Source organism: Euphorbia lathyris, chromosome 6 (genome assembly GCF_963576675.1).
Source record: "Euphorbia lathyris chromosome 6, ddEupLath1.1, whole genome shotgun sequence".
In the NCBI taxonomy this organism is placed as follows: Eukaryota; Viridiplantae; Streptophyta; class Magnoliopsida; order Malpighiales; family Euphorbiaceae; genus Euphorbia; species Euphorbia lathyris.
The window spans coordinates 4796629-4804681 of record NC_088915.1 but is presented as its reverse complement, the minus strand read 5'-3'; the positions used below and the strand labels follow the sequence as shown (position 1 = coordinate 4804681).

General features: G+C 35.1%; 1 long non-coding RNA gene across 2 annotated transcripts; it reads left to right on the top strand.

The window, feature by feature from the left end:
* The first annotated feature begins 5536 nt into the window (after positions 1-5536).
* On the top strand, positions 5537-7603 carry LOC136234247 (uncharacterized). 2 transcript variants are annotated; one of them, XR_010691120.1, is made up of 4 exons: positions 5537-5831; positions 6091-6143; positions 6278-6353; positions 7224-7603. It is a non-coding gene; the product is annotated as an uncharacterized lncRNA (long non-coding RNA). The 2 variants fall into 2 exon arrangements; XR_010691119.1 differs by having other exon boundaries at positions 5539-5831; positions 6278-6357.
* The last annotated feature ends 450 nt before the right edge of the window (positions 7604-8053 follow it).

Below are 8053 nucleotides of genomic sequence, written 5' to 3'. Positions count from 1 at the left end.
ATAATGGAGTTAACAAGACAGAAGCTAGAATATTTGAATGTGGTTTCTTTTGGCCTACGATGTTTAAAGACGTCCGTTCATTTATTAGTCGTTGTGATAAGTGCCAAAGAACAGGAAATCTAGGAAGGAAAGATGAGATGCCCCTCACAACCATATTAGAAGTTGAAGTCTTCGATATGTGGGGAATAGATTTCATGGGACCTTTTCCCCCTTCTTTTGGTAAAACTTACATATTAGTTGCCGTTGATTATGTTTCAAAGTGGGTTGAAGCAATTGCAACCCCGACGAATGATTCTAAAGTAGTCATTAATTTTCTTGACGATATATTTTGTAGATTTAGTTGTCCAAGAGTCATCGTTAGTGATGGCGGTACTCATTTTATAAACCGAAGTTTTGAAACGCTTATGAAAAAATATGGAGTACGCCACCGCGTATCAACACCATACCATCCTCAGTCAAATGGTCAGGCGGAGATATCAAATAGAGAACTCAAATGGATTCTAGAGAAAACAGTTTCATCTTCAAGAAAAGATTGGTCTTGTAAACTAAATAATGCGTTATGGGCATACCGTACTGCATTTAAAACGCCAATAGGAATGACTCCATACCGCTTAGTGTATGGGAAGGCATGTCATTTGCCAGTCGAATTAGAACATAAAGCCTATTGGGCTATTAGGGAACTTAACTTTGATTTACGACAAGCAGGTAAGAAAAACGTTTGCTCAATTTAAATGAGTTAGATGAGTTACACCATCTATCTTATGAAAATGCAAAGATTTATAAAGAAAAAGTGAAAAAATGGCACGATGCCAAAATTAAAGTCAAACACTTTAATGTTGGGGATAAAGTGATGTTATTTAATTCACGACTTCGTTTATTTCCAGGAAAACTTAAGTCCAGATGGATAGGGCCATATTTAGTCGTCAAAACATTCGATTATGGTTCTTTAGAACTCGAAGGTCCTAACGGAATTCGTTTCAAAGTTAATGGTAATCGATGTAAAATCTATTACGAAAATATTTCACAAATAGGAATTGAATTCGTAACAAGATTATCTGACGTCTAAATCACTCAGTTTTTCTCACACAGTTTATTTTGTTTTATTTCTTTTTATATTTTTGTTCATTTTTATTTTTTTTTTATTTTTACTTTATTTTTACTTTTTTTTTATTTTATTTTTCCAAATGCCATTTTTATGATTAGATGACTTTATGTTATGATTTAAATGCATAAAATATGTTTATTTCATGATTTTAGATTTGATTTTAGGAAATTAGAATGGAATTGAAGTTTCAGGCAATTCTCTGCCGAGAATTTGGAATTCTCAGCCGAGAATCCTATTTTTCAGAGTTGTCCAAATAGGTTAGGTTTTTTCTGAACTTACCGAGAATAATAAATTCTCTACCGTGAATCAGGAAATAGGGTACGACGCCTGATTTCCGAAAGGAAATCAGCGTGTCACGACCGAGAATTTGGAATTCTCGGTCGCGACACGCGTTATTCCTGCACAATCAGGCCTGAATCATCCTAAACCTTCAGATGAACCCTTTGACAAACGAAACCTTAAGTTTCTTCATTTCCGAAGGGTGTAATTTTATACCTTTTCGCATTAAAACAACACCTCTTTTCATCTTAAAATCTTATAAATTAGTCCTAGAGGATTCAAGTTCTGTTACAGATCTTTTTCATCTTTGTCAGATTTCTGATTTTCTTCAAACACCATTTTTCATTAAGTAACAGAAACTTTGTTTCTTTAAATTCTACACCATGCCTACCAAATACAAACCTTCAAAGCACAATGCTGCCTCGAGCAACAAACGCCCAGACTTATCCAAACGATATGGGGCGCCTTTTCCTATCTTCAATCACGATGAAGGTAGACGTTACTGGAAGGTCCGTTACAAATTCTTCACTGGAATGTTGTATATGGATGACTTTCTTAACACCCAACTTGGAATTAGTGATGACATGAGCCGCTATATGGAACGCTTAGGGTGGACAAAATTCGCCAAAATGCGATTTCCAATAATAGGCGACTGGATACTCGAATTCTTTTGTACCGTTCGTTTCACTAACAAACGACGGGTACATCTCAGTTTTCGTCGAGATGGCGAAATCTTCACTTTCGGCTATCCCGAGTTGCATGCTTGGTTTGGTTTTACCCCGAGGGATATAATCAAACGTCATCCTGGAAAAGACATGACATCCACCGATATTTGGAGAATGCTCACTTGATTCTGGCGATTCGATTCAAAATTCGCCTATAATCACTCCTTTCACTCCAACTCCATGCTGTATTTACACAAATTCTTGTGTCACAGTTTGTTCGGTCGCACATTTAGTAGTGTGGTCCGTGACACAGATCTTTATGTTCTTGGAGATATATTCCAGGGAAATGTAGTGGATTCTTCAAAGATTCTGATGGAGCGTCTTGTCGCCGCTTCTCGATCCAAGGATAAAAAGATTGGGTTCGGCAATATAATCTGTGGAATAATTCTAGGTTCCAAGGGTACCATTGATGTTTCTTGGAGTGATGATGAATTCTTCCTGACGATAGACTATGAGTTTTTAGAGTTCGAAGGACTCGTAAAACGTGTCTTTCGTGCAGGCCCGCATTTTCTTTCTGCACCGGAACGTCAAGCTTTCGTGCAGTTAAAAATCGATCGTTATAGGGCCACCGAAATCCCGCTTGATAGGGATGAATATGTAGAGTAGTTTAGGTTTTTCATTTTAATTTATATATATTTTTCTTATTTTTGTTGTAATTTATTTGTTTGTTTTTAATTTTATATGATTCAATTAATAAATTCACTTTGTTCAATATATTTCATCTTTGTCCATTTATTTTCTAATAGTTGCAAATATTGGTTACATGGCAATAATTAAATGTTCAGATTAGTCTACAAAGATTTCTTATTTAAAAACACATAATCCTGTTTCACTAACTTAATTCATTAAGTTTAATACATTAGGATTCACCAATTCATTCGATTGATTACTTTCATGTATTCAATATATATTTAAATGCACTTAATATGCACTTAACATGGTTCTTTTAACTTGTATGCATAAATAAGAATTTAAGTTTCATTAATTCTATATTTATCACCATTTAATTCCAATCAATAAAGTTAAACCTTTGGTTTTCCTTGCAATTAATGTAATTTATTTTAGTTTTTAAGTGTAGGGACACTTTATATTAAGTTCAGGAACCAATCCATCAACAAAATTGCACAAACCTAGTCATTAGGCATCCAAATAGCCAGTTTTGACCAATTCTCTACCGAGAATTAATAATTCTCGGTATGAGCAGCAAAAAACGGACCGATTTCAGGGCAAAAATTCCCTGAAATTCGCGTGCCGCGGCTTTGCCATTCGCGGTCGCGACACGCGATTTATAGGCCCTTTTGATTCCGATTTTTGACACAATTTTTGCCTATTCCTATTCCTATTCTATCTCTACATCTACCTAATCCCCCTATATAAACCTACCTCTTACACAAACCTCACATCACCTCTATTTTTACCCAATCCCTTCCTCCAAACTATTCCCCATAAACCTACTTTTACTCTTCCCAATTTATTCATTACAATTTCTATACTCTTTTCCATTCAATCACTTCCAATTACAACTCCCAAACTCATCTTCAAGCTTTGCTCTTTCTCTCTATTTTTATTTTCTTCATCTTCTTCTCAAACCCTAAACACCATTACCATGGTAAGAACTAAGCGTGTTGGTAACAAGCCCACTGTTACGGAAGCTAATCGCCTTCGAGTTCAATGTGGAGCTTATCGACATCGCTTCGGAGGAGGAAGCCGCTCGTTTCAAACATTTTTCACAAGCCGATCGCCAATTTGTGGACATGCACTTCCTAGACTTCCATTCGGTAAGAGCATTGAATTTCTCTACTAGAATTGATGCTTTTATTGAGGCTTTGGGTTGGCAAGAATTCGTTAATATGCGTTTTCCCCGTATTAATGAGTATGTGGTGGAATTTTTGGTCACTTTAACCATGAACAAGAAGAAAACTTCAATCTCTTTTAGGAATAATGGTACCACTTACACCATTGATTATGAAGCAATGGGAAACATGTTTGGTTTCCCTACTTCTGATTTTTATGATAAAGATTTTGATAATGATGCTGTTTGGCAAACTCTTTCGGACCAAGAGTATTTTAATTCAAAAAACACCTCAAGCAAGTTGATTAAGGACAATTGTGTGTTCTTCTTTCACAAATTTTTGAGTTTCTCCTTGTTTGGTCGTGTTGAGAGTTCAAAGATTCAGGTTCGGGATTTGTTTGTTTTGGATAGTTTGTTTAAAGGCTTGAGGATTGATAGCACTGGTATGTTGTTTGATAATTTGTTCCGTGCTTCGAGGGCTACTACCATTCAGATCCCTCTTTGTAATTTTATCACCGTTATTATGTTGGGAGCACGGGGTGATTTGGCAGATTATGATGTCGCGCCCGTGCCCGCGGATCGCGAACTGTCTTATTTTCGATATGGCTCCCGCTCTACTGGTTTATTAATGGTGATGGATAGTCCCTCTAGGGAGACAAATCCAATGGGTTTTTGAGTCGCCACCAATCAGTTTGACGGTCTGATTGGACACCGATTTGATTCCGAATCGACCCATTCGGGTAAGCTCGGATAAGGTAATGGTCTGTGGTGATTCTAAGCTCGGTTTCCGGTTACGTGTAGGGAAGAGACGTAATCTCACCCTACCCCGCCCGATAAATCGGTACTGTTGTACTTCTACATGCTTGCTTTTATGTGTTTGTGGTTATTATTGCTTTGGAGAGTCATTAGTCGTATATATTCAAGCCATTGACAACGCTCGCAAGGTTTTTGTCGTATGTTTATCGAGATCACTATCCAGTGACCAATATGATATGATTGTTGTATAATCGTTATACAACGATCGAATATTAAAACATAATAATGTATTAAAATATAATAATCGGTCTCAATTATTTGTCGTTTATTTATATGGATCACTATTCAGTGATCGAGGTAATATGTTCGTCATATGACCGCTATTCAGCGATCAAAACTTGATAAAGGAAGTTGTATATTATTAATGTTTGTTGATAAAAACATAGTTTTAATGGGATTTACAAGGAAAAATTATTATATTTATTAAAACATAATGATATATGACTTATTAATTATTTATACGAACCACTATTCAGTGATCAAGATACAGATCACTATTCAGTGATCGAGATAGTTGTTTAATAAAGGATAAATTAGTGCAATGATTAAATTGCACCAAAAGTAGAAATAATTAGCTAATTAACCTAAATGTCTTAATTGACCTAAGTTAATATGATATGAATTATATATTAACTAATTAAATTATTTATCAATTATTAAAGGGAATGGATTAAATTGAAGCTTAGATAAGTAGAGGGGTGGCAATTGTGATAGGAAAAGGGCATAATTGAATTTAATTTTAAAAGGTTGGGTCAGTGTGCATTAGGATTGAATAATTAGGGGGTTCAATTCGGAATAATACAAAAGCAGTGAGATAAGCTCTCACATTACGGATTAGGTTTGTATTCTAACCCTATTCACACCGCCTCCTTTCTCTTCTCTCTTCTCTTGTCTCTCTCAAATTTCTGCCGTTAACAAGAAGAAGAGCAGCAGTCATCCGACCGGCCGCCGTTCTTCATCGCGCCTGCGTCGTCGTCCCTCTGCCAAGTTCGCTTCGTCGTTCCCCGTTCGTCCCTTCACCATTCACCTCGGTCCACCGCGGCGGCAGCTCCACCGACGACAGGGGTAGCCGGAGACGAGCGGATCTGTGTCTCGGCGTCTCCGTAACTCTCAGGTACCAGTTCCGTGATGTTTTGTGTAGAAACTTTACTCGCTTTTTTTGGTTGTTTGCTACGCCCTAGCGTCGTTTCTTGGCATTTTACGGTGGACTGGTTCCGGCTAAAAGGCGATTCCGATAACCGGAGATGAGCGGGTCCGTGTCTCGGTGTTTCCGTTCTTCTTCAGGCATCAGTTCGCGATTTTCACTTTTTGTATAGAAATTTCATTTGTTTTTTCTTGGTTATTTACTAAGACCTACTGTTTTTTCCTTTTAGCTCGACTGTCGGCGAACTGGAATAGCTCCCGATTGGAAGGCCATTCTGAACCTGTGAGATTTCATCCCTTTAACTGAGCTTCTTACCTTTTTTCATTTACTTAGTTGCTTGTTAACTCATGTTTGGAGTTAGCAACTTTTATTCGGGTCTGTGATTATTCTATTCTAACTTTGCTCGTTTTTTGTAGCCTAGAATGCTTTCTACATCAGACAGATAAAGGACAACTTTAACACCTCCAGTGAAGATAAGATGAGTAAAAGGAAGTAGGTAATCAATCCTACCTAGCTGATTTTAATAGTTAGTGCTAGCATATATATTTTTTTTGGGATTATGGCTGAAAATGCAATACATGCACTGAACTGGAAAGAGTGAAAATAGTTTCAGGATGAAGTATTGAGTTGAGTTAGATTGGTATTCTTAACAACCTATTTCAAAAACAAAAATGACATTATCATTGAAAGAGTTTCTTTGATATTAAGATGTGAAAAAGATACAAGTGTTAGTAGTTAGTAAAGAATATATAAATGTTAATAGTTAGTAAAGAGCATATGAGCATAAATATAAATGTTAGTAGTTAGTAGAACATGAATATAAACAATATTTATACAAATAAAAATGTAAGTTAGTAAGGTTATCAAATAAACGGTTAATAGCATAAATTTAAAGTGCACTAAATAAACATGTATTTAAATGAGCTGAGAACTAATAGAGTTTTATTCAAAGTTTACAAAATCAGTTCATTTCAAAAGCAAAATAGATGCTTCCGATCACTGTTTTTATAAACTAAGAATAAAAACCCTTAGCTCAAAGCTTTGGAGATCAAATGGAGAAGAATTGATTTGTATTGAACTTTGGTGAATACAAGATTTCACTCTTTGGATTTTCACTCAGATTTGAAACAATTACATGAATTTCTTTCTGATTTCTATCTAAGAATGCACAATTCTAAAAATGGCTCCCTAAACTTTGGCCCAAAATCCTTCTAAAATTCGCCCCCTCCTTTTGCTCTAATGTTGTTCATCTCTCCCTTTGGTCTAATGTTGTTCCCTTCATTTATAGAGGTCCAAAATATCATGGGATTGAGAAAGATGTTGTCCCTTTTGTGATGCATTGTCTTTTCTTCTGCACTGCAGTGGCTGGTTTCAAGGTGCAGACTGCCCAACTTTGGCTCCTTCTTCTCTTTGGACTCAAGCCAAGTAATCAAATTTGTCCCTTGCTAATTTCAGATTTCAGAATGCAGTGGCTGTGTCCCAAGATGGAGTGCATTTGTCCATTGTGACAATGCCTATTTTCAAGGTGCAATAAGCTGTTGTGAATTTGTCATCTTCTCTCTTTTGAATCCCTGAATTGAATCTGAAGTTGACCTTGTTGAATGTATTTCCTTGCTTATTTTTGTAACAGCTGGATTTGGGTTTAGAAATCTGTAAAATGAAGGCATAAATTGATATTAACATTTGTCATTGTGAACTTTATTTTTCTTAATAAAAGCATTTTATTTTATTTTTTCTTCTAACTCTTATCTAATGATTTAGATATTAATTTATTTTGTCATTTACCCAAATCTGAAAATCTGGAAATTACTTATATTCCAAATAGTGTATGATTAAAAATTATCTTTAAAGCTATATGAATAGCTCAACAATTAATTTCGTAATCATGATTCATATTTAAAGTATAAGCATTTTCTAATATGATTTCACAATTAATAAGTTGGAGAATTAATCTAACCATTTAGATATAAATTGAGTTTAACTAATAAATTTGAAATATAACCATTCCAAAAATCATATTTAGAATACAACAAATTATATTTCAAATATAATTTATGACCTGAAAAATATTTCTATTCCAATAAATCACATCTCTAATATAATTTGATAATTATACCGAGATATAAAAAATTGGTATAAAATATAATTTTCTTAATAAATTACACTTGTAATAGAAAGTTTGCATTTCTAAT